Source organism: Camelus ferus, chromosome 35, assembly GCF_009834535.1.
Source record: "Camelus ferus isolate YT-003-E chromosome 35, BCGSAC_Cfer_1.0, whole genome shotgun sequence".
Lineage (NCBI taxonomy): Eukaryota > Metazoa > Chordata > Mammalia > Artiodactyla > Camelidae > Camelus > Camelus ferus.
Window position 1 is genome coordinate 8,117,588 of NC_045730.1, and position 27,286 is coordinate 8,144,873.

General features: G+C 36.4%; 1 protein-coding gene across 1 annotated transcript in view; it reads right to left on the bottom strand.

The window, feature by feature from the left end:
* The window catches only part of MALRD1 (MAM and LDL receptor class A domain containing 1), a 365,316-nt gene that overhangs the window by 197,947 nt on the left and 140,083 nt on the right, over positions 1-27,286 (bottom strand). The window lies entirely within an intron of this gene.

A 27,286-nucleotide genomic window follows, 5' to 3' on the forward strand; every position in this document is an offset into this window, starting at 1 on the left:
CCAGCCCAATTAGTGAAGCTTCATAAACTCCCCACACTGAAAGGAAAATGAAAATTCAGATGCATAAACTTCAGGAAAGCATTCTAGACAGACAGCAAATCTAGCTCAGAAGATTATATAAGGCACTCATTATTTCACATTGTTCTAGTAAACCACAGATCCAGAACATTCTGTGTCTCATCATTAAGTGCAAAAATGCAATTCTCATTTGTTAAATTTCACTCTGAATCTATAGCTCTGGAGCCAGAAAGCAATTACCAGTCCATGCACAAATATTATGGGGTAATAATTATCTCTGTCATTCCTAAATTCTCTCTAGCTCACTGACTCATAAGCCTTTAAAAGCTTTATTTCAAGACTTCTCCAAAAATTGTAGCTCTCCTGGTTTCAGTCTATGTGTTGCTCTGTTTATTTTCTGCATATGGCATCTTTAACATCTAAAAGATATTTATCTCGCCAATACTTTTATTATTGTTTGGCTTGAAATTCATTCCTCATACACTGATTACCATGTTCTGGTAGAAGGGTATTTTATTGATCATAAAATTGCAAAGACATTGCGTCGTGGCAGTCCATCTCAGGGCTTCAAAGTCAATTTCACTAAATATTATTAGTGCCAACCTGAGGTTAGGAAAAAATATAAATGCGATAGAGCCTGGAGAGAAGCTGCAGCCTTTAAAGGTTAAAGAAATGGATTTTCCTTTTCAAAATCTCTTCCTGGAAGAAATGCTATTTTGTTTTTCCTGCACTGGTATCTTTATCAGTCTTCCAGAGGGTTTTGTTCATTACTGAAATCATTCACCGTTCTCTGTTGTGTTTTAAGTAATTTTTGTTGCATCATCAAAGGCAATTTGCTACAGATGGGTCCAGTCATGTGCTCCTTCCACCCTTCTTCTTGGCACAAACACTCTAATTTTGGCTCTGATTTTTGAACTCCCTGTGCTGAAGCCAAACTCTGGACAAGTTAAGGGTTTTAACCCTGTCCTGGTAGGAAAAAAATGCAGTAATAGTTTGCCTTTGAAGACTGGAGAGCAATACAATGAATTATTAAAATCTTCTTTATGGATTACTGACAAGCCAGCACTCTGATAGTAGAAAAAAGCATAAATGGTATTTTTAACCTTATTAATTCCAGTGGAACATCCCGGATGCGTTAACTAGATGCCACAATCAATCACTGCTGCATTTGGTTAAATTTGCAAACATAAAATGTGTGTGTTTTATCTACTTACCTATAGAATCAAGCTAACGAGGTTGCTAGAAAGCTAGCTGAATGTATCTATCTCCTAAGCAGAAATACAGTAATAGCTTATCAGCAAAGAGTTATTTCTGAAGATCTACATTTATCCTAAGACTCGATATTCTTTGTGATGGTAATACTCATATGAGTTCATGGACATAAAGAGAGTTGTCAAGACCTTTCTTGGACCCATATGTTTGCCTTAAGAGAAAGGAATCCAGAGGGCAGGGGGCTGGGCACGTGTGTGCTGTTGTAACCCCAGTGCCGGGCACACTGCGGGGACTCAGTGAACATCTGCTGAGAGATAAGGGAATGGTATTTCCACTGCATCACACAGTTATATGATATGTAACACACGTTGCATTACGTATACATATATATCTAATATATACACACATATTAGACATACATTACCTATATTACATATACATTTTATATCTAAATCTATATACAGTCACTCTGAATTGAGATCTTGACACTCAACACTGTGGTGAAGGAATGACTAAAAACAGTACTCACTGCCTGCACAGGGCACACATGAAAATGAATGATGTCAGTCTAGAAAAAGCACATTTTATTCATTTAAGCATATGTATTAAAGCATAGTTTATCCATTTAGAAGAGTTACGTACGTATGATCATGTAAGGTACCGTTAGGTATTTCTGCTCGTGTCAATGACTACGGTAAGGTTAACTAACAACTTTACTTAGAAGTAAATCTGTTTCACAGCCTAGAAAGAACTGAGACTGCATTTATTTTATAGGGTGTATTTGTCCTGCCATGTTGATATATGCATTGAATTCAATGGGTATTAAGTACCAGATAGTTCCCTCTCATTGTGTTATGTGTCATAAAACAAACATAAAGGTGTAAAATGCATTTTTTTGAAACTCTTAAGTATTTACAACCACTCCGGGAAACATAAGTCATATATACATGAAGTTATTATAAAATCAGGGAACTTACGACATGCAGCAAAATCAAAGTTTCATTTGGTTATGTGAAACTTCCTGGAAATTCATTAAGTAAGCTGATGTTAAGACAGGAAACAAAGCGGTGGATATTTAAAACCATATGAAGGACAAGAGAACATCAGGAGATACTAAGACAAAAAGTGAGGAGGCAAAGATCCTGTCCTGGGGTAACTCAATATTTTATAAGTTGACCAGAGATGGAAGAGTTTGATATGAGAAGTAAAACGTGGAGAAATTAGAATAAAACCATGAAGGTATAGTATCCCATTGGCTAAGAAAAGAAAAAGAAAGAGTTTCTAAGCAGAGATGGCCACAGATGTCAAGTACTGCTGAGCTTTCAAGCCATTTGAGCCCAGAAAAGCGCCAACTGGCTTTGGTGAGATGAAACTGGTAACCTTTCCAGGAGAAGATTCAGTGGAGTTTTGGGAGGGTGAATCCAAGCTGGCTGAGGAGTGAGTACAAGCTGAAGAAGTGAGAGCAAGAATAACAACTTTTTAAGAAGTTTCACTGTGAAGGGAAGCCAAGGACAGAGGTGGTAACTGAAGCAAGAAATGAGACAGATGAAGGATTTTTAAAAGATGTTTAAAAGCTGGTGTGATGACGCAGTGAGAGGGTGAGACTGAAAAGAGGCGCAAGGGCAGCATGAAGGAAGCAAGCCCAGGAAACGGAACAAGGGGTTATAATCCAGAACATACACGGATGGCGACTGGAAAGGAACTGAACAGGCTAAAGATGCACACGTTGACTGGTACCAACTGTTGAGAGCAATATGCAACCTTTACAGATATGGATTTTTTTTTTTCAGCTGGGAATGAGGAGTTGCTCAATATATATGAGCAAACGAGAACACTCAGAATTTACACTAATGCTGTTTAAGCTGGGAGTGGTATCAAGATGTCCCGGTGACAGCCAGCCTCCAAAATGGCCCAAGCTCCATCTTCTGGTGCTTACTGCGTCCTAGCCTGACAGGTCTTCACGTAATCCCCTCTCACAGTGCTGTCCTATATAACCAAGGGTAATTGTGGAAACGGCAGTGTGTGAGTGCTGAGGCTAGGTTTATGAAGACAGTGTGACTTCTGCCTCGCTCCCTTGGGCAAATCCACTGACATGCAACCAGCGCTTTCTTATAAACATACAAATCATTTGTTTACAGCGAGACACAAGCTACAAAACATCCCTTGCTTAGATAAGATTATTTTCCCTTAAAAGCCCATTTCATTTAGTAAATAAATATTCGTGGGCTTCTCATTATCAAGCCCAATTCTCTATACTTGGAATCCATCTGTGAGCAAAAAAAACAGACAGAAATCCCCGATGACTTCAAAAAGAGGTTTACTGCCCAGAGATCACAAAGATCACAAGCACACTCTTTCCTACTGTCAGCATTACGTATCCAGGGTTTTCCACTTCGTAACACTCTTCTATTATCCCCATTAAATACAAAATCAATCCTAGGATCTTTATAAAAGATAAATATCATGTGGAAGTCTGCAGAAATAATCCATTTCTCTAGGATCTATTTCTTAAAGGAGCACATTCATGAATTTTTAAAAATACCCCACTATTAATGTGGTCTGATAATTTGTGTATGTCCTACAGGAAAAAAAAAAAAAAACCCTGCTTTCTTGTCTGGTCTACATGTAGAAATGGCATTTTGATGGCCATTTATCATGTTTAAATATGCTAATTAACTTAATTAGCCTGAAGACAGTGTAATAATACATTGTTTATGAAAATACAAATCATCTTAATGAACAGATTCTCAAGAACTAGAGAGATTATATCTTTAAAATATTGATTTTGTCTAATAACTCAGAAGGGGGAATCACAATATTAATAACTATTTTTTTTAAACTTTGTGCACCCAACCTTCATTAAAATGACTACAAACCTTATATTGTTCTGAAGGTGTGATCAATGCCTAAATAGAAAAATCCTTTTATGTCTGTCTTATTAGTATGTGTGCTCAGCAGTTTGGCAGTCTATCTGAGTGGCCACTGAAACTGTTACTATTCCTACCCAAGTTTTCCATACCCTGTCCATTTCCTAGTGGGCATCCTTTAAGGTTAGCTGTTTGACTCAGCAGACTGGTGAGTCGCCCCTTCATGCCCACAATCCATACCTGGTTTGGAAACCGTCTTCCCATTCCAATCATACTTCTTTGGTTTTGAAGATATGTTGTTTTTGGCAAGTTTCCATAGTGCTCCAGGACGACTTCCTAAGAGCAAGTAACTAGAGCTTCCACCATGTTTTAAGTTCTGGTTTAGTTCATACCCCTGGGGTGAAGACACTTAAACACGGGGTTGGGAAGTGCCAGGAGTCTGAATTTCTCAGGGAGGGACACAGCGTGAAGACCTGGGACTCAGCTCATGTAACTTCTGGTTAAAGACTGAGGTCTGGCCAGAGACACAAAGTAAAACAAACAAACAAATTGATAAAAGTAAAAAAGGAGAAGATGGATGTGTCAGAAAGGATCTTCCACTGAGGGATAAACAAAACAAAACAAAAATTTAAGGAAAATATAGCAAAGTAACAGAAAAAATCAATGCAAGGAACAAAGCAGGCATTTTTAACTATGAAGGCTTAGGGGAGGCAGTTAATTAGGAAAGTTTGATGTCTTCAAATAAAAATATTTCCTTCCATTAAAATCCAAAAAGTGAAGTGAACCTAATTGTTGATGTGGCAATATACCCATACTAAGGGGAAAAAAAGAAAAGTGTTGAAATACAATTAAATAAGCAGAGAAGGACAAGAAAATGTTCAAGGACTTTGAGATTGCTCATGAATTCCCCTCAGTCTCCATATCTCTCCATCTACAGCATCACTCCGAAAATAAATTTAATTTTTCTCATATGGTAACAGTTAAAAGTAAAACTAAAAACCCATCTTATCTAGGACATGTTTTCCATTTGGTTTAGTTATTTGTAATTTAACACACTGAAAAAATCATTGTATCTCCCAAAGATTTTTCTGTCTGTCCCATGTGCTTAATTATATTTTTGGTGTTTAAAAGAAAGAAAAAGGTGTTTTCTCTACCTGTTATTTTAATTTTAGCTACATTCTGGTTTTAACAGGGTTTTATAAACTATAGTTCATGAAACAAACCATGACTTACACTATTGTTTCTTCAGAAAAATGTGTTCCAAGTTCCAACCAGCTGGTTTACTGGTGATCTTTCGGGAAAATAAGTCATTCAACATTTGGGGCTGCCTAAGAACATTTTGAAGTGTTTGGTCTGTAGTAAAGAATTACAGTATATTCAAGATACTTTCTGCTCTTTTTATATTTATGTAGAAAACCATGCTATATATAAATTTTCAAAGAAACTTCTTAAGTCCCCAGTTGTTCAGAAAATTGCTCGTCTATAGACTTCTTGGGGGAATAGGGGATCCAAGATGCTGGTTTCAAGACTGATTATCAAGAGCTGCCATTGAGACCTTACTCTCCCCATGTCCACTGAAATATAATCACTACATCCTTTTCCACAACTTGAAAACATTTCTGAGAGCAACTATCAAATTTTTGTTTCTAACACCAACATCTTTCCAGCCACAACTACGTAATTCAAATTATAAGCTGCTGTCATATAAACACTAAAACATAACCAAACACTAATTCCTCATCTTTGTTCCCCAAACTAGCTTGGTCTTTTTCCAGATTTCTCTGTTCCTCCTAAGGTGTCATTTTTTAACCCAATCACTCAACCTAAAAATTTAAAATTACTATACTTCTCTTTACCTGGCTTCCCAATTCCAAGTCACAAATCACTTCCTTAACAATGTGTTTTCAAAAATGTATCATATGGGTTCCATCCTATTGGTGACAAAATGATTTGTCAATTATTACCTGCTGACAATTTTAAATTACACCTGAATGGGTTTTACTCTTTCTCCCTTTCAATGCATCCCATGTGGTAACAACATTAGAATAACCTTCTGGAAAAACAGTAGAGGTTATTTATCCAGAGTCTAATTACTGAACACAGCGTGCTATCATTTAAAGGTCTGTGCGGTCTATAATTCAGAGACCTTTACTGAAAAAAACTACTAAATGATGTCCTACATTTATAAGAAAATTGAACTCACAGAGAAGGAGTCAGAAGCAATGAAGAGGAAAGGAATTGGTAAACACACAATAAAAAAAAAAAACTTACTGGTTGTGGAGTGAGGTAGAAAAACAAGGAGAAAATACAGAATAATATGGGTGGAGGAAGTTGGACGTATACATTGATGTTTCCTAAAATTCTTACATTTGTCATGACTAAGAGAAATAGTACAATTAAACCGTACCCACTAAATAAATAAAAATTTAGCCTATAATTTTCAAAGCATAGGTAAGAACTTGTGAATAAAGAGAATCTCTCAAAATTTATCTAATAGAAAGCAGGAATTTAAAAGCAGCAGCACAGGACAAGCGCAGTACACTGAGCATTATTACTGAAGTATTTCTGTGCTTCCTCTGAGGGCATAAATCTATCAGCATCTCAGACCTAAATTTCTAGTGTTGCAAAATGATAAAACATTAAAGGCGTTTTATAAAATGTCAACGTAAAAGTATTAACAGCCCTTAAATTTCAAACCTATTTACTAGTAGTAGCTCATTGCCATCAAGGGCTATGAAGTCACAGAGACTCAAAACTTTAAGTGTCTCATTTGTAAAATGAATGAGATAACTGCTCCATAAAACTTCCAAGGGAATTACAATTTATCATGTATACGCCGTGCCTGTACACAGAAGTCACCCCACAACTGATATTTACTAGCACTTTCTTTTCAAAGGTTTGAATCCATGTGTAGCAAGTGAGTTCAACTTATAAGAATAAAATTATCTTCTAAAAATACATCATGGAATGACTCTTTTTTTTCTTCCCTGCAAAATGAAGGCTTTGATCTACATAGTAATAACTTTTAATTTACTCAATGCATTGTCTACGCTTAACATTACTATGAGAGAGACTAGAGGTGCCCAAATCATGGACTTCCCTACACAACTGAGTAGGGTTTTCATGGGGAAAATGGCAAGGTATCAGCTTAGGAGTAGAAATAACACGTTAATTCTTTGGCTTTCTGGTGGCCACAAGCCTCCTCATGGCTCACTTCCTCCTTTGATTTCTCATTTCTCACTTTGAGTTTATGTGTTTAAGTTGCAGATGGCTCCCTATGGGGCTTCAGGTTCAACCCTAAAGTTGCCAGTTGTCCTACATTTGTGTTAATGCTAATTTCTTAGCTCAGTATGTCTCCATCACACAGAGTATACATTGGGATTTCCCACTGAAGCATTTTACAAATCTTGGTTTTCAAGTTATTTCAGACACCTTTTAGCCCCCACACAAGACTGTTGAAAAATGGCAAACTTCCTTTTTTTTTTTTTTTTTTTTTTGCTGGTTGATGGAGTTTTTCTAGTTTTTATTAGATTCAATTTATGCAGGGTAATTTATGTGAGCCCAAACCCATTTGCCCTTCTTTAAAAGTGGTTTCCATTCTAATCTTTTAAAGACAGTTGTATAATTTGCAACACACAGCTATGCAATGATCAGTGTGAAGCCAAGAGATCAGAAAACACGTATGTACATTCTGTTCTCCCACAAAGCTCAGACTTTCTTCAAAATTCTTTAATACAGTTTTATAATTAAACAGAAGATTTTCTCATACCAAACTCCAAATCACTGCTACTGCTTAAAGAAGTCTAGGAAAGTACTAATTGTCCCCCTTTTGTTTGGCTGCTAGTTGCTGAGTGAAGGCTGCGTGTGGAATTCACGAATCTCTAAGTCCTACAAACTGAGTGGCAGCCTGAGGTGATGATTAAGAGCTGGAGTCCACAGGCTGGACTGTCTGGACCTAAACTCCAGCTCAATCACCTGCTCAGTTTAGCAAGTTAATGAGTTTTCCCATCTGAAGAAGAGTGTTACAGTAATACCCTTTTCATGGAGTTATTGTATGGAATAAATGAGATAACGTATTTAGTTAAAAGGATGCTTAGTTAGCAAGAAGAGGGGAATAAGACTTAGCTACCATTCACCGCTCTGTTAAGCACACATTTATCAATTGCTTATTACCTGTTAGGTCGTGTTTGGATAATATCAAAATTAGAGAGCCTCAGGTTAATGCTAGCAGCTGCTGTGGCTACCCGCTTTTAGAATTAGGCATACCTATTCACAATATCTAAATATTTTAATTACAATCTTCATAACTTAGCTGAAAGGATAAGATGATGGAGTATAAACAGTACCTCCTTACAGATCTGAATGTGGTACATTCAGGGCTGGTCTGGACATCATGGCAGACAACTGGTATAGCACACTTCAAAAAACGTCCATCTACCACTCGCTGTTGCCTAGAAGGGTGACTCAGTATTCAACTTCTTAACCCAAAAACTGTCCAACTTGATGTTATACTAAATCATGTCTTCATTGACAATACTTTTCTGCAAATTAAATTGTAGCACATTTACCAAAAAAGTCCAATTAAGACAGAATTTAATAAAACTAGCCTGGAAAAATATCTTAATAATCAGTATCAAGGGAGACTATGTTGCTAGTAAACACTTACACCAAGGAGATTATTTTTTTAATGTTCTTTTCCCCAAATTCAATTTTTTGATACAGTGAGTGTCCAAATCTGTAACCTCTGAGTTATCCCACAAGCTAAATAGAATTTTTAGAATAATAAATTATCTATTTGCTGCATTTGTGCAATATTTATTCCTAACTGTGCCTGGCTTAAAGCAGGTCCTCACTAAACCACAGGAAGGAAGAGAGGGAGGGAGGGAGGGAAGGAAGGGAAGAAGGAAGAGAGGAAGAAAAGAAGGGAAGACAGTTCACTAGCTTCTGTCTGTTCCTGCTCTCCCCGAATTTATTACCAAGGTTATTTCCTGAAGTGCACAATGTTCACACTTAGCTGAGAGATTTAATTTAGATTTCCAGAGGTCAAGAGCTAGGCTTGTACTATGCAATTCTTCTGATCTGAAATACTGACTACAGCTTCATCCCAAAGTGCAAATTATTTCATCTTAAATTTTAAAGTAGTGAGAAAAGTGTCTGTTTTCTAGGCTTGACATTCATGAGGACTGCTTTGAGGTCCACTTAGAGTGATTTGTAATGAGGTTAAAAAAGTGTAAACGGAACTTGGGTACAAAATACCAAAAAACATTTACCATTCTACCAGCTAAAATCTAAAACTTGGCATGGGATCATATAGGCAATATGAAAAGCAGAGAGTGTGAAAATAATACATTTGGAAACAAAGCTTGCTGAAATAAGAGCGCAAATGATGAGAAATTTAAATAGCCAGAAATATTTTCTGTGTATTAATTTCAGAACATGGCTTATAACAGACACAGAGCAAACTACTAATTAGCTAAAATCTGGACTAGGGTAAACTAAGACTATTACGGTGTCTATTTTGTGGTAATATCGTGAACTCCAGATTCCACAGAGTTAAATGTAATGTCATGATTATGAAGATGGAAATACTTTCAGACTGTATAAACTGCAGAGGAAGTTTAGCTGTATATAAGATGAAGCAAAATCGCCATTAGGATTTGAATCTAACACTTAACAATTATTTTTAATTAAACTTCTTATTCTGAGATAATTGTAGATTCACATACAGGTTTAAAAAATTACACAGAGGCACCTTTACTCAGCTCCCCCAGTGGAAATATCTTGTAAAACTATAGTACAATATGATCGCCAGGATAGTGACACTGGTACAGAACAATTCTCTCACCATGAGCATCACTCCTTCCCTTCACTGCCCTCTTGTAGCTACATGTACTTCTCTCCCACCTCCATCCACTCCTTAACTTACAGCAACTACGAATCTATTATTCACTGTAAAATAAATCCATCATTTCAAGAACGTTATATAAATGCAATCCTACAGTCTACAAACTGCGGATTCTTTCACTCAGCATAATTCCCTGGAGACACACCCAAGTTCTTGCACGTATCAATAACGTGTTCCTTTTTTATCCCTGAGTCAGTGTCCATGATGTGGATGTACCTTGTTCACTTACCCATCCCCCTACTGAAGGACTTCCATTATTTCTAGTTTTGGGCTGTCACGAATAATGCTGCTGTAAACATCTGTGTACAAGTTTTTGTGTGAACAAGCCTTCCTTTCTCTGGGATGAACGCCTGGGACTTCAGTGACTAGATCACACGGTAGTTACATGTCTACTTTTTCTGTTGTTTAAGAAACTGCTAAACTGTATTCCAGAGTGGCTGTACCAGTTTGCAGTCTCCTCAGCGACGTGTGAATGACCCAGTATTTTTATATCTATCTTAGCATTTGGTGTTGAGATTTACTTATTTATTTTCATTTTAGCCATTCTGATCGAGGTGTGTGATATTTCCTTGTGGATTTAACTTATGTTTCCCTAATCACTAATAATGTTGAAAACTTTTCCGTAATTTTTTTTTTTTGCCATCTGTTACAGTCTCTTCAGTGAAATGCTTCTTTGTGTGTTTCACCCGTTATCTAATTAAATTGCTTAATTTTTTGGTTTGTTAATGCATTTCACTAATGTATGGTTTTCACTGTTTGAACACACCACACATTAGTTAAGAGGGTCTATATGTGCATTAGGAGGATAAAACATGTGATTCCTTGAAAAGACTAAAAGGAGGGTCAAAACTGAAGTGAAGGAGCAAGGAAGAATGTGCTTAAGGAGGGAATCCACGTGTGAAAATTTGATACTTGTTTTTTTCCTTTTGTGCTGTAGGAACAGTCATATTCAGTTGTTCTTCGACTGGCTGACATTTGGGTGGGTCTTAGCTTAGAGCTTTTTCTTTTTTTTTGTCATGACTCTTGGATACACACGCAATTGTCTTTTTCTTTTTTTTGTCATGACTCTTGGATACACACGCAATCGTCTCTCCAAAAACTATACAAATGAGGAACACAGCTGGATAATGGAGTATATATATTTTACTTACTATATTTACTTACTAGTCTCAATTTTACTTGCCAAGTTATCTTCCAAAATCATGACACCAATTTACACTCCTACCAAGAGCGTACAAAATCTTTCACAGCTTGTTCTACTTTCTTGGCAATACTTGGTTTTTGCCTTTTTAATTTTTGCACATGCTGGATCTTAAATCTTGAGATTTAATCCAGGTTGATGTCAAGCCAGCTTCTAAGGCAGATGGTGGTGCAATCAAGACCAGAGATGGAAGAATTAGCCTTCATTAGGAAGAAAGAACCCTCCTCCTTTAAAATAGGAAGAAAAGTTGTACACGTATTTGGAGGTGGAAGGTAAACATGAGGGTTACACATGGAACACTAAAAAAACAAAAAGTCTTCTAAAATCATGTTAGTCATTAGATTCTCCTCCGCATAGTCAGCGCTTTTTTGGAGAACTGGCCCTCGCATAACAAAGTGTGGGCACTGGATTTTTTTCTCAGTACAGAGCTACTGAACGGGTGGCCTGTGGTCTGTATTGTGCAGCTGCTCTTCTGTCTGTGAGAGATGTCATTATCTGAATACTCACATGTTTTTTTTAACGAAGTATGCTGGCATATCTCAAGGCCCTTCCTTTACTTTAAAAATAAACATCTTAGTTTTATGTGGATATGCATTTGTCATGAATAACCCACCTCACGATAACATTCTGCTTTTCTAAACGTTATCTCCTAAATGACAGACATCCCCAGCCAGGTTACGGGAGGCAAACAACAGCAGCTTGTGCCCAGAGCTTAACGCCTGACAGAATCTCATCACGGCTCGGTTAGCAGCGAACACGGGCACAACGCTCTGTGCATCCAGATGACGTGTGAGAATAAACACAGATAATGAATTCTGGCATCAAAGAGAAGAACACTTAAGTGGAAACAACATGAAAACTCCCACTAGAAAAGTAATAGAACACACATTTTTGATTTTATGTACATATATTATATATATATATATAATATATATATATTCCAAATATAGTTCATTTTTAACAAAAGAACAAAAATAAATATTCTTAATTTACTACCCGCCATTCTTATGCTCCCTTTTCATTAGGAATAGAAAAAAATGACCTAAAACTTGTTAAATGCTTTATAGTTTCCAAAGCTTACTCTCATCCATTACTATGGCATTTGATGATCTTAAAACTATTTTAGCTCATGTTATGACTGTCACGTAATATTTTTATATCTATGTATCTGTGGTGGCTCAAAAATGCTAAGCAATTTGCCCAAGGTCATAAGTAATAAGTGGCTGAGCTGAGATTCAAATCTAAGTCCCCCTCTCTCTGGCTACATGTCCGGTGTCACAAATCCAAAGCCCACTATAACATTCTGTCAGCTAAATACCTCACATCTTGGGAAATGAGCTGAGATAGGTCGTGGTGTCTTCTGATTACTCTGGCAAAAAGGAGGAAAATATGCATCCAAAGTCAAGGCCAATGGCTGTGCCTAGGGGTGGTGGCATCTGGAACTGGACTCTATCCATGCACTGGAGGAAGGATCATGCCATTCCTTGGAAGACCCCAAGGAACGTCAAACTGAAGCAAAGGAAGGAAGACTAGAGACTAAATTTGTTTCCGTTCCTACATTCTAAAATTCTGACTACATCCAACCCTTCTGTAAAACTGACATACACCTTAGCCTTGTGTTGGTGGTTTTATTTTGAATGAGTGGATAAGACCGAAGGGGGACGTGGGGTTTTTTTTCCCCTTTGTTGAGAACAGCAAGCCAATTGTAGCAGGGCCTCAGGTCAAGGGTCTCAGAGTCCCAGACAGCAACAAGAACAGAATAATCAATGGCCGAAAATACTGTTGAGAGTTTCAGGTAAAAGCACACCATGGTGAGAAGTAGCTCTGGGTAAACAACTCAGTGGTGGATATGCAAATAACCTAAAAGTATTATTAGATGCTGGGGACCCTTCAAAGGGGAGAGAAGATGGCCTTTCTGGTGAACATAAATTCCCATAAAAGTAATGATCTTGTTCATGCAGTTCCTTCTATGGTCTACTAGTAGCTGTCACTTCCATCATTAGAAATAACAAGGAAGATGTTTCAAGTATTCTTCACAAATTCAGAAATACAAAGAAAATCAGAGTAATGTGAATATGCAAAATACTACCAATGCTTCATTTCAAATTTCAATTATTTTCACAAGTTTAACCTTTTGCACAATTGATTGTGGTCATCATGAAAGATCTACTGAATAAAATGCTAACTATCTTCACGAATACATATACAGACCTTTTATTCAGGTGGATATACTCATTGGTAATTACAAGGAAAAAATTAGTAGGTTTGCTTTCTCTTCACTGTATATTGAATTTCATATATTTTCAAAGCAATGACCATATATGAGAAGATTCAAGTGGCCTGATTGATTACTGTGCCTTGTATGATGGGTCTGACCCGACCGATTCACAATGAGGTTATTAAATTTAACAGAACTTTTGGGAAGTGCTGACTTAAAAAAATTTTAAGTAATTCACATTATGTGTGTGCAAAAACATAATATAGAGCTATCACTTCCCCAGAGATCTAGGAAAATAAAGTAGATCTATAGTAATCCATCAGTCATTCTGAACCACACACTGCGAGTTCTTTGGCTCCAGTTCACTGTCCAACTATGTCTGCATTCATAAAACTGTCTTAGAAATTTAAAAGTGTCTAAGCTACTCAGAAAAAGCTCACATATTTGGGGCTAGAAAGTTTGGAGAAAAAAATGGGAGATTTATAATGAAGCGGGATTTATCAGAAACTTCTAACCATAAGAGAGAAGGAGCTATATCTTAGCTACAGATAAATTATCTGAAAAAAAAAAAAAAAAAAACTTATCCGGTGCTCCAGACCAACAGCATGCCTTTAATCATTTTATAAATCATAAAAATATTTTTCAAGTACTGAGGTATCTGTTTGAAAGTATTGTATGAGTTTTCCCAAATGATGTTTATTACTTTGTGGATAGAGTAATAATCAAAAAGCAAAAATGCATACTAAAGTCACTCCTAAATGTATACATGTAAAAATAAAATGGTGCACAATCTCTCCTCATCTAAGTAAACAAAGTAAACAGCAAAAATTCATTTCTATGTTCCCATCGTATTTGGTGCTCAAATGTAGAAAGAAAATGAAAAAGAAAAAGTTTCCTCTAATTTTGACTATTTCTTTTTCTTAATTTATCTTCTGTTTAGACATCTTTTAGGGAAAAAAAAAAAACCTCTCAAGTGGAATAAAAGTGCTTTGCAAAAGCTAAGCTGGTTTAATGCCATTTAAGTATTATTTTCTTTCAATATATGTGTGTTTCTGTATGTTCTTTTCAATATGAAGAATAATTAGCTCTGATTCTAAGGAAGCTACAAAAGTTATTATATTCAACCTAAGCTATAATTTGGAATTTTTCTCAAAAATAATTTAAATACCCTTCCTGCTCCAAAAAAATATTAAGTCCTCCTCTTCTAAATGAAACAACTTTCTAACCATTCTGTCATTATTCCTGAACCATATGCACCTCTAACTTCGGTGAGATTTTCTTTGCTGAATGACCCCCAGTGAAGTCAAAGAGTCAAGTTAACTCATTAAAAATATGACCCCTAAAATCCTGAGGGCTCATGAATGCTGATGAAAAGAAATACATAAATTCACAGAAAATATTATTTTACCCTTCTTGATAACCTCAAGTCTCTATGTCACTTCAGTTGCTAGCACTCAGAATAATGATCCCTCAGCTCATAAAACTGAAAAAACTTCTTTTGCCATCAGGAGGTTAGCATAAAAAAGGACATAGTGATATACAATGACCATCTACAGGATACTGGTAAATGGCACACGTTGAATTGAAAATAAAATTGATCTGCATTTGTAATTTACAACAGTCTTCAATGAGTCAATCATGGAAATTTGCATGTTAAAGTCTTGACATATGGATATATGATACGTGAAATAAACTGTTGAATTCTTGATCCATAAAGTAACTCTATAAATAAATGATCTAATTCATAAAAGAACAGTAATTTGGCCAAGTCCTTGCTTAATATCTATTTTTCCATTCCTGATAGAATAATACCAACCACAACATGATATAGGGCTTTCATTTAGGACCACAAAAGTTGTAGTTTTACAAAGAACAGAGAAACGGTCTAGACTGCACAGGTAATTCCATCTTCAGGTCCCACCCAAAACTTTCCCCCAGATCTTCCATTTTCTAAATTTCTTTTATCACGTTTATATGTCATTCTCCTTGTTTATATTTAAGTTCATTGAGATACTGGGAATCTGTCTTATTGTTTCTAATAAGTATTTTATGTGCCTATGACGAACAATTTCTTACAGAGGAAACAAAAATAAATTCTACTTGTAGCCTGCCTTCAAGATAATGATAGCAAGTGACAAGTGTCCAAAGAATGGAGAACAAGTCACTGATTTTAAAAATTTATGGATGATGAAAAGGCATGGATAAGAGCACAGAAGATAAATGTGAGTGGATAACAGGTGGCAATATGTGCTTGATGAGAAATATTTTAAGGGAAAAAACTGTTTAGTAATGGCGTTAAAAGTTGAAAAGCTTGCCATGGGAAAAGATGAAGAATGATGTCCCTTGCAAGAGAAGGAAGGTTCCCAGAACACCACAAACGGGACTTGCAGAAAGACAAATAGGAAGATATAACATGCATTTTTAATGGGGTTAAAAATTGGTCCTTGGCAAGTAAAATCTTACATGTTTTACTGATCTGTGGCCTTCGAGAGTTCAACATTACCCAGAAAAAAATCTTCTTCTTCAATATTCAGTTAATCTGGTTGTGTTTTTGACTATCACATGAGCAGCCTTAACAGAAAGTTCTTAAAAATTATGTTAAATGGATGCAAGACAATTGCTACCAAATGCTGGTGAATAGATGGCTCTGACTGGAGAAACTTCTCTTGACTGATTAGTTGATCTTCAAGTCGTATCATGAGAAGCGACCATTGTGGGCCAACTGGTTGCCACTGACTGTTCGTCAGTGCTATTTATGTTTGAGCCTAAGTGATTCTGTGTATAATCTGGGCCATAAGAACTAAATTAAAAATTTATATATTTTATTTAAATCTACAAAATTTATGTAACCTATCATGTAAATTGACAAAAAGAAAATGTCAACAACGTATGAATGACTATCTAGCAGATAAATTGAAATTTGTTTTCTCATTCAAACAGAAGTTAAAAGTCAAGTTCATTTTTAAAAATCTTTAAGAATTTGATTTTTCAACTGTTCTTTTGGTGTTCAAAAAGCAGCTTGGGATTATTATTAAATGTGATTACACTATGACTAGTGTTTATACAAATTGCTAATTTGCATTTAAAATCTGTTATAATTTAATATAAATATATTACAAGTTAATAAATATGGTTATGAAGTTAAGCTAAAGCTAAAGATAATAAAAAGTCAGAAACAACTGAAAACTACAAACACAATAAAAGTAAGCAACACTGTGTTTAATAACAAAAAATAAATTCACAGTATCAGATAAACAAATGCATGCTGTGAACTTTCAAGGGTCAAATAAATGCTTACTTTACTATCATCATTAATATTGTACCTTTAATTACCGCCTCTGTTGGGAAGTCCAGGATCTAGGTTTCTCCGCCTTTATGCATTCTGCCATTTGAAACTTTCTCCCTTCTTTCCTCTATTTATCCAAATTCCTCTCTGCCTTTCAAGATTCAGTTCAAATGTCTCTTATTTCCTCTAAACACTTTCACTCTACAAATATTTTAATAGCTTTTGAATCACTAGAATATCAAACGGTTTGTCCTCTACTGTTGGTATTTAATTATATCTGGAAAGCCTGTACATCCACTCATTCATTTCAAATACTTACTATAAGCTGTATGCTTGGCACTATGCTACATGCTGGAGACAAGACAGTAAGCAAGGCAGAGACAGTCCCTGCATCATGAAAGCTCCCTAGTCGTCAGAGAATAGAAGTTTACGCGTAGACAGTCAGTGTGCAATGCGGTGGGGCCAGGAGACAAAGACTCAGTGGTATGTGAACGCATGCCGCTCAGTTAGGACCCAGACCATGAACCTCAGAGAGGTTCCTGTTCCAAGAATGCAGCCCAGGAAGTCAAAACTCATCTCCTCAGAAAGAGGATAATTTCAAAAGAGGATAATTAAATATCAAAGAACACTCAGTTTTAGTGGGAGAGCTCTGACTGTTTCTGACTGGCTGAGTAACCACCCTGCTGCTTTTTACAAGAAGCTAAGTCCACTCTATAAACTCACAAGTTCCATGACAGCAAGGAAGATATTTAGTAGAAGCTCACTGAAGATTTGTTTGAATGCATGAATGGAAGCAAGAGGTGAAGAGTTGGAATTGAGCTTGTAAAGAAAGGCTGTAGTCCTCAACTAGAGGGATTCAAAGTTAGCAATAAACAGTCTAAGTTAGGACATAGTAGATCCAAACTCGCCAGCTTTTTTTTTATTTATGTCTCCCACTAATGCTACCTACAGAGGTAGGGTCACAGCAGAATCTGCCACAGAGCTCTGCTGACTCAATTCACAGATGATTAGAAAATAGCCCTGATTGCTTTACAAGGTGTGGAGAGATGCTCCAATCTGGAAATGTATCTTAAATCTCAGTATTTCTTCACTGTTAGAAAAACAGGTTTTAAACACTTGGTTTAACTAAAATTCACCAAAGATTACAAAGAGGAATGCGTTATACATTCACCTCTTACAGAGAAAAGATTAGTAACATTATTAGGACTTTGTTTTGATAGTACATAAGAAGGTCAATTAGAGGGGTTTTTTTCCTACTCCAACTCTCCGATCTATAATTAGTTTAAAAAAAAAAAAACAACAAAGTATCCCCTACTTTGTAGCAGCTTCTGAGTCAGGGAGGTGATTCACTTGGAACAAATAGCCCACAGATAAGCAATTCTAACTTATTATGGTAGAAGCGTGTTGCAAACTCCAGAGAAAATGACAGAGTGGGCATTAAAGATTGGTTGAGGAGAACTTTTGAGTTCCAGAAAGAGTTACTCTCATGCACTGAAGACTATTTTGATATGTTCAGGCAATGTCCCCCAAAATAAAATGAAAGAAAAAAAAGGAATGTTTTGCCACGATACATTGGTTTGAAACAATTAAAATACAAATATTATCAGGAAGTAAGCAAAAGCTGAAATGAAATTAACTGGCCCTCAGGATTCCCACACAGGGCAGTCTATTGCCTCTGACTTTCTGCTCACAGATGAAGAGTAACCACAGGAAGCGACTGGCCAATAATATCTTAGATTAAAATTAATTTAAAAATTAAAGTAAGGGGGAGGGTACAGCTTAGTTACGGAGTGTGTGTCCTGGGTTCAATCCCCAGTAACACCATTAAAGATAAATACAAATCTAATTACCTCTCAATCAAAAAATATATATAATTTAAAAAATTTTTTAAATTAAAGTGAGATTTAAAAATGAGGTGTGTTACAGTATCACTTTTCTTCTCTGCCATCTCCCAGATCTTACATGACATAAAAAGCCAATAGCTGTGACTATTTATGACATGTGAAAAGACATTCCTCAATATTTGAATCCGCTAGCCGTCAGTCTGGAAGCTGCTGACTCTGGCTGCAAGCCTGTCATCCAGGGGCTGAAATAGCCCTGGGCTGCGGCAGCTCCCAAGCCCGTTTACTTATCCTGCTCGGCACCGGTTCAGGCTGAATTGTTATCTTCAGCACCTTAATGTTTCCATCACAGGGAACTGGAGCTTGTTTTCCATGTAAAGACTTCCTCCTCAGATAAAGTAGGTTGATTTTTCTTAACAATAAATAAGTGTAAACACCGAACATGTAAGATAGATAACTTTATAAAATTAAAAATTCTCAAGGCCCCTTATACACAAAATGCTGGTTTTCAAGAGTGTTGGAACATGAGTAGAGAAGTGTAACTTTGCTCTGACTTCAACTGTAATTTGGCATTTTCTTTAGCTGTGAATACAGGCAACAAATCATAGTACCTGTGACTCTCTATCAGTAGCACATTACAGTGCTGTGAATATCCCCAAAATATCACTTATGCTTATCAACCCTTTGAAATAATAGCAGTTATTCCACTCTCCACTAGATTGTCATTTAACACAAATTTACTAAGTCACAAACTCAGATTAAACACAAAATATTTTAGTAATTGGTATTAAGTTAATTTCTTTCCTTTGTAACTCTAGTATTTTATCTTCTATAGTTACAACAGTATTCTGAGAAGTAATTTAGAAGTTCAACGGTCTGCCAAAGGGGTCTGTGACACACACCAGCACATGCACACACACTTAATTAAGAACCTGTGATCTTGAAGAATTCTGCTTTTAATTTAGAGTGTCACCATTTTCAAAGAGGAAAAAAATGGTTGCCAAGTTTGATCACACTAGAAAGCAGAGAAAGAGACAAAGAAAGAGGAAGATTCTGAAAGAAGAGATGTTTCCAAGATTTCATCTTTGAATAAAAATACAACTAAAAGATTTCACCTAACTGGTTTTGTTCTTATAAAAATCAAATTGCATTGCTTCTAATTTGTTTGTTCCTTACCAATTTTAAAATGCAGCTATTAAATTCGATTTTGAAATCTTTAATTATATCAGATATGATGTAGACTGATTGAGATAAACATTGTTACTGTGACTAGATGTTGACAAGCAGTTGGAAAATAAAGCTGCAGAAGTTGCTGAACACAAAACAATCCCCTCCCTTCTCTAACTTGTGTGGGGCAGGCCTGTGGATTTATCAATATGCAGCATGGAAATCTCTAATTTGTATGATCTCAGAGCCACTGGAAAACTTTGATGAGCAGGAATATCTCGGTCTTCCTGGGTATGAGAAGGTTTTACATTCTGACAGCAGGAGTTGAATGACGTGGTTTAGAGTATGGATTTTGGGGTTAGAATTGGCTTTAATCCTGACAATACTACTGACTCTTTATGTGACCTCGGTCTCAATTTCATGTTCTGTTAAATCAGGATGTAATATCAACCTTGCAAATTTACTCTGAAGATTAAGTGAGTTAATAGGTGTAAAAGACTTAGGACATTGCATGAAAAGAGAAATCAGCCAAGATATGGAAGCCACCTAAGTGTCTATCAATAGATGAATGGATAAATAAGACACACTATATATATGCAATGGAATATTACTCAGCCAATAACAATAGAATGAAATTTCGCCATTTGCAACAATATGGATCGACCTGGAGAGTATTACGCTTAGTGAAGTAGAGAAAGACAAATACTGTATGTTTTCACTTATACATAGTATCTGAAAAATAAAAACAAATAAATATAATAAAACAGAAACAGATTAATAGATATAGAGAACAAAACTAGTGGTTACCAGTAGGGAGAAGGGTGGAGGGAGGGGAAAAGAGGAAAAGAGGATTAAGAGGTACAAGGTACCAGGTGTAAAATATGTAAGACACAAGGATGTAACATATAGCTCAGGGAATATAACAAATATTTTATAATAACTTTAAATGGAGTATAGTCTATAAAAATATTGAATCACTATGTTGTACACCTGAAACATACAACTCTATATATCAACAATACTTCAATTAAAAAAAAGAAAAAAGAAATTGGTCAATAACAAGAGGCTGATCACAAGAGTAGCAGCAGTAGTGAGGGCAGAGATAGAAGTAAAATAACAACAGGAGTGAGAAGAATGTTCTTTAGGAGGGTCATAAGAGTCGCCTGAAAAGCAAAACTCCTGGGGTCCATCAAACTAAGCTGTTAGCATCTTAATAGAAACCTTAACAGAACAGACCCCACCGGCTGCCTAAAGCCCTAGTGGGTAGCAGTAGAGGAACCTGAAATGGGTAAAGGATGTGACTAAAGAAGCAAAAAGTTTAAAAAAAAGTCTCACTTATTCAAAAATACCCCTGGGAACAAACATGGTCACATTCTCCAGGATGGTTAAAAAGGAACATTTATTTTACATAAATCAGCACATTGTGATCATGTGGCAACTAATTTAATAGTAACTCTGGGTGTGTCAGTATGTTGCATGGCTATGGCTTGAAATGCAGAGATCCACGCTGGTCCCTTGATTTGGTCAAGGTCAGTAGTACAACAGTGCAGAAACTACGCAGACTGAGATGTTCACGGGCTGAAACAATTCCAGAACAGCAAATGAAGTTCTGGGACTACAGTTTAGTTTAATGGGATTTACAGCCCGAAATCCATTGACAGTCTTTGAAAAATCAACCTTCTATATCCAGCTGCTCTGTATCCTCTCTACCCATATTCTCAGAAATAATGACTACGATCCCAACAATGTGACTGAAAAAGCAGCAGATATTCAGGAGGATGAAGAGATCAAAACACACTGAAACACAGAAATCTGTCTGACACTGCTCTTAGGCACATTGGTATTAGCAACAAGCTGTACACACCTCACAGCAGCACTGCGGTGGCTGCGCCGGGGGTGAGGGAGTGGGGGGTGAGGAAGGATGGAGAAGATTCACTCTTGTCACTTGACCCTGACCGACAATGGAGGCCTACTGTTCCCTAGACTGTGGGTAAAAACAGACCCAGCCCTGCCAGTCTTCTAAGTAGGCAAAGGAATCTGGCCTTTCACTTGTTAATCTGACATTCTACACTACCTATGGAACAAAATCTGTATTTCCATATTGAATACGATCTTTAGGTAGAACTTCCAGGGAGTCAAGCACGTAAGAGCTCTGAATTTAAAGCCAGGAAAGATTCACGTCTTAACTTTTTTCTTAAAGTATCATATAAGCTGGGACAAGAAATACAACCCTGATAATCTTAGTTCCTTCATCTGCAGAACAAAGTTTAAATTAAACATATTTCAAAGGAATCCACCATCTCTACAATTCTTTGAATCACTAAGCCAGATAAAGCAATAAACTAATTTAATTACAGTTTTTCAGCACAACTGGGTTGCTATAATCAGGAGGGCTCTCCTGAAATGCATTGTTTTTCTCCACCTCTGGCTTGAATACATTATGTTTTCTATCATGATAGCATAATGGGTAGTCCTGAATGCCTTCAGGCAAGTAGATTCAAATTCCCTACAGCAGGCAGTCATCTCAATTAAAATATCAACAGCTTATTACAGATGGAGTAGTTCCAAAACATGATAATGGCCTTCAGGTAGCAGGTGTTCCTGCATTTTTTTTCACACAGAAATGATGCAAAGTTCTTTTGTTTCCTGATGAGGCTAGAAAGGACTCTTTACCTATGAAAACAAATGATCAAACACAAGTAAATTTTAAAACTACTCCCAATTTCTTTTTAATGTATTAAATGGATGTATTACTCATCATTAACCCCATCAGAAAACAAGTGACCAGAAAAATATGTTAAATTAAATGTATTTATAAAAACAAGTTAACTTTTCTGTTGTAGAACTTTTACTCTACCCCTGAGCCCCTATTTCATATTTTGTTTTAAATCTTACATGGTTTGAAAAACAATACATTTAAATCTGATGAGAGGGGAGTGTATAGCTCAAGGGTAGAGCGCATGCTTAGCATGCATGAGATCCTGGGTTCCATCCCCAGTACCTCCTCTAAAAATAAATAAATAAAATAACCTTCCCTCCAAAACATTAAAATGAAAAATGAAAAAAAGAGAAATTAAAAACTAAATGTAAATGAGTTAAAAGGTAGGTAAAAATAATAGATGTTATCAAGAACATGTCATTTTTAAAATGAATTGTTACTATATTCAGTAAAAGACATGACTCGTTTTTTAATTTAGATTGTCAACGTTCACTCTTCCTCCATAGAAAGACAGAAACCAAACAGGTGGTTTAACTTGCTAATCTTAATTTTTTTTAATACCTGAGTTCAAGTCCTAGCTCATCCAGTTACTTATAAGCCTGGACTTCCTATTTAGTACATCTGAGTTTTGGCTGACTCACCCATTAAATGAAGGTAGGAGCATCACAGCTAATCCCCGTGGACTGGATCCCACTCACAAAGTGTCGTGGCCAAGCAGTGAGGGATCGCTAGTAACCCTTCTACCTGGCAGAGTCTTCCTTCTCATTAAAAAAAATAAAAAAACAAAGAACTTGCTGTATTTTAAGAGGTAATTTATCTTGAAAACGTTTAGCTGCTTCATTTTACTGTGTGTGTTCTACATTTATAATTGCAGCAGACTTCAAAGGAAAGAAAAAAATTAATTTTGCAATAAAAGTTTTTCCATCTTCTTATAATTCACTGATCACTTTAAGACACACACATTACATTTGAGTCAATGAAATCCCTTTGGTGAAAAGTAGTCTTCATGTGACTGAAAGCAAGGAATATAGAAGAAAAATATAATATATACAATATGTAAAATAGTATCACTCTTTACTGAGTGTTTCCTAAAGCAGGAGCTGTGCTTTGTTGTGGCTCCCTGAATTTACTCCTTTAATACAGGGTAGTTTAAGAATCCTGCATATCCTTTATAAGAATTATTATTCATTTTGTTTTCCTTAGGGCAAAAAAAAAAAGCCATGCAATAAATATGGCTCCCAGTAAAACAGAATCTCTCCATTTCATTACGAAGAGTGGAAGACTCATTCTTATCAGTGAGGAACATGGTGGGGGTGGAGGTGAGGAATGAACACATGAGTTTAGGATGTAAACATACTTAGATTCAAAGTCCCATCTGTCACTGACTGGCTATGTGGCTCTAGGATGGTTAGATTATTTCTATAAGACTTCTTTATCCCCCTTTAATAATATGGGGCTCACTTTACATAATTCCAAGAGTTGTGCTAAGAATTACATAAAGTATTATGTCTTGATGTTCAATAAATGTAATGCTGAGTGTGTATTATTGTGCTTGTGATCTGTAATCAATACTACCCTTTAAAACTATAGCACAGGGAACTATATTCAGTATCTTGTAGTAACTTATGGTAAAAAAAGAATATGAAAACAAATATATGTATGACTAAAGCATTATGCTGTACGCCAGAAATCGACACATTGTAAACTGTCTATACTTTAATTAAAAAAAAAAACTATATTGTCACTATTTCTCAGTGGTCACATGTCTTTTGCATCTGATTGCGTGTATACATTTCAGACTTAGATTACAAATTCTCCAGATTAGACCTGAATGTCCTGTATGTAATGAATAACAGCCTTTCCTTTGCAAAGATTGTTGCAAACAAGAGTTGTCCTGAGCCCAGCCATGGGCTCTGGGAGGGCACCACTCCTTTCTTGCAATCCCTACATCCAGCAGTCCCTTCTCTGAAGAGCTGAGGGAGACACAAAAAACTAAAGGCTCAAGCTTTTTCACAGCAAAGGAAACCATAAGCAAAACAAAATGACAACCTACGAAATGGGAGAAAATTTTTGCAAAAGATGAAACTGACAAAGGCTTGATCTCCAGAATATATTAAGCAGCTCATATGACTTAATAAGAAAAAAACAAACAATCCCAATCCAAAAATGGGCAGAAGACCTAAACAAGCAATTCTCCAAGGAAGACATACAAATGATCAATAGGCACATTGATGCACAAAACATGCTCAATATCACTAATTATCAGACAAATGCAAATCAAAACTACAGTGAGGCATCACCTCACACAAGTCAGAATGGCCACCATTCAAAAGCCCACAAATGACAAATGGTAGAGAGGCTGTGGAGAAAAGGGAACCCTCCTACACTGCTGGTGGGGATGCAGTTTGGTGCAGCCACTGTGGAAAACAGTACGGAGATTCCTCAAAAGACTAGGAATAGACTCACCATATGACCCAGGAATCCCACTCCTGGGCATATATCCAGAAGGAACCCTACTTCAAAAAGGCACCTGCACCCCAGTGTTCATAGCAGCACTAATTAAATAGCCAAGACATGGGAACAGCCTAAATATCCATCGACAGATGAATGGATAAAGAAGAAGTGGAATATATACAATGGAATACTATTCAGCCACCAAAAATGACAACATAACACCATTTGCAGCAACATGGAAGTCCCTGGAGAATGTCATTCTAAGTGAAGTAAGCCAGAAAGAGAAAGAAAAATACCATATGAGATCGTTCATATGTGGAATCTAAAAAAACAAAACAAAACAAAAAAAAGAACGTAAATACAGAATAGAAACAGACTCATAGACATAGAATACAAACTTATGGTTGCCAAGGGGGTGGGGGGTGGGAAAGGACAGACTGGGAGTTCGAAATTTGTAGATACTGACAGGCATATAAAGAATAGATAAACAAGATTGTACTGTATAGCACAGGGAAATAGATATAAGATCTTGTGGTAGCTCACGGTGAAAAATAATGACTATATTATGTTCATGTATAACTGAAAAATTGTGCTCTACACTGAAAATTGACACAACACTGTAAAGTTAACTTAATAAAAAAAAATTTTTTTTAAACACTAAAGGCTCAAGACTTTGCCTTCAAGACTTTATAATCGATCTATTGAAATGGAATAAATATAAATGAACAGGTAGTAAGCAGGAAGAATTTCTGGAGCTGGGAGGGACACTCAGAAAAGAAATAACCATGGTAGGCAAAAGTGGTCAAGGCAAGTTTTATGAAAGGCTGAATCTACCAGTTTGTGTTGGACTTGGTATGAAGGGAAAAAAAGGGAACACAGAAGGAGGCATTCCTGAGAAAAGGTAAGGGAGACTGGGCTGGGGGGGGGGGGTGCGCACACACAAACTGGGAACATTTTAAAAGATGAGGAGGAAAGGAAGAAAGAAAAAGCAGCATCCTTGCCCCTGTTGTGTTTGGCATCTGCCTAGGACAATGTCCAACTAATAAGCGGAGTAAAATCCAGGTTGGTTCCACAGACAGAGAAACCTAAGAAGTATTTTGTAATGACGATCAAAAATATGTATCATGTTAATTACCAAAATGAAACAATTGCCCTAAAATTCGTGAATATAGAATCAATATATATTATGAAAATCTTCTCTCCTTTGTAACAAATGTCACTAAACAATAATAGGCAGGTATTTTTACATAAGTTATTTTTTTAATACAATAGGAAGACTGGTCTTTAAAGTGTCATTAAGTGTCCCTAAGAATCAACTGGAGGAACCATGGGACTTCAACCTGACTTTGTAGGAAGACTTACACCTCAGAATAGTTTAATTTTACATTTCGTAATAATATAAAGTTTCTCACTATAATGTAAGAGAGGTGAAGAGTAAGTATGAGTGAAGATAATAATAAAAGCAAAATCCAGCATACCAAATCCTTCTTTTTGAAAAAAGAGACATCAGGCTCAAAATGGAGTCACTTGTGCTAAGGCCTCATGGCAGGAAACCGAGATTTAACACCTAATCAAACTGCAGTTTCCACCTCCCTCAGGAATGTAATCTTAACTTATCCACCTCAGGAGGGCCACCTTCTCTGAAACAATGCATTCTTTGCTAATAATTTCCTTTCTCTGTCCCCTTTCTGGCTTTAGAACCCTCTCCTTTCCCACAACCCTGCGGAGCTCCTTTCTACTTGCTAGATGGGGTGCCACTCAATTCACGAATCATTCAATAAAGTCAGTTTGATGTTTACATTGACTCAGTTGAACTTTTGTGATTTAACAGTACACATCATATAATCCAGCATCACATTCAATAGCAGACTGGCAAAATACATCCATTAGAACTTTAAGCATTTGAATTCAGTAAGTTTCCATATTTAAATATAAGAATAAATCCCTGTGGTAATTGCTGCCTGGATTTTATTGGGGTGGGGGGGCTTTTCTGCAGTATTATGGAAGAGTCCTAAATTATAAAGTTAACTCAGGTTTCAGAGGAAACACGGCTGATGCAGCCATTAGCGATTCAGACATCTGAGGCCTTTGGTATCTGGTCAGGCATTTTCCATCTGTGCTGGGACACTTCACCAAAGCTCAAGTGTGATAAAACAGCAGTGGCCTCTAGAGCATCTTTTTAGAGTAAGCTCTCTTGGAATTCTAACAAGATTCCTGAAATGAACGCACGCTGTTCGCACAGTGCATGCACACATACACACACACACACTTCTCTCCTTTTTGCTGCTGTTGTAACTTGCCAAAGAGTAAAGGTATATGAACCAAGTCTCATTAATATTACTATATATATACTTTGTTATCTTGCTCCCCTGAACACTGTCACTTTGTTAAACTAAAT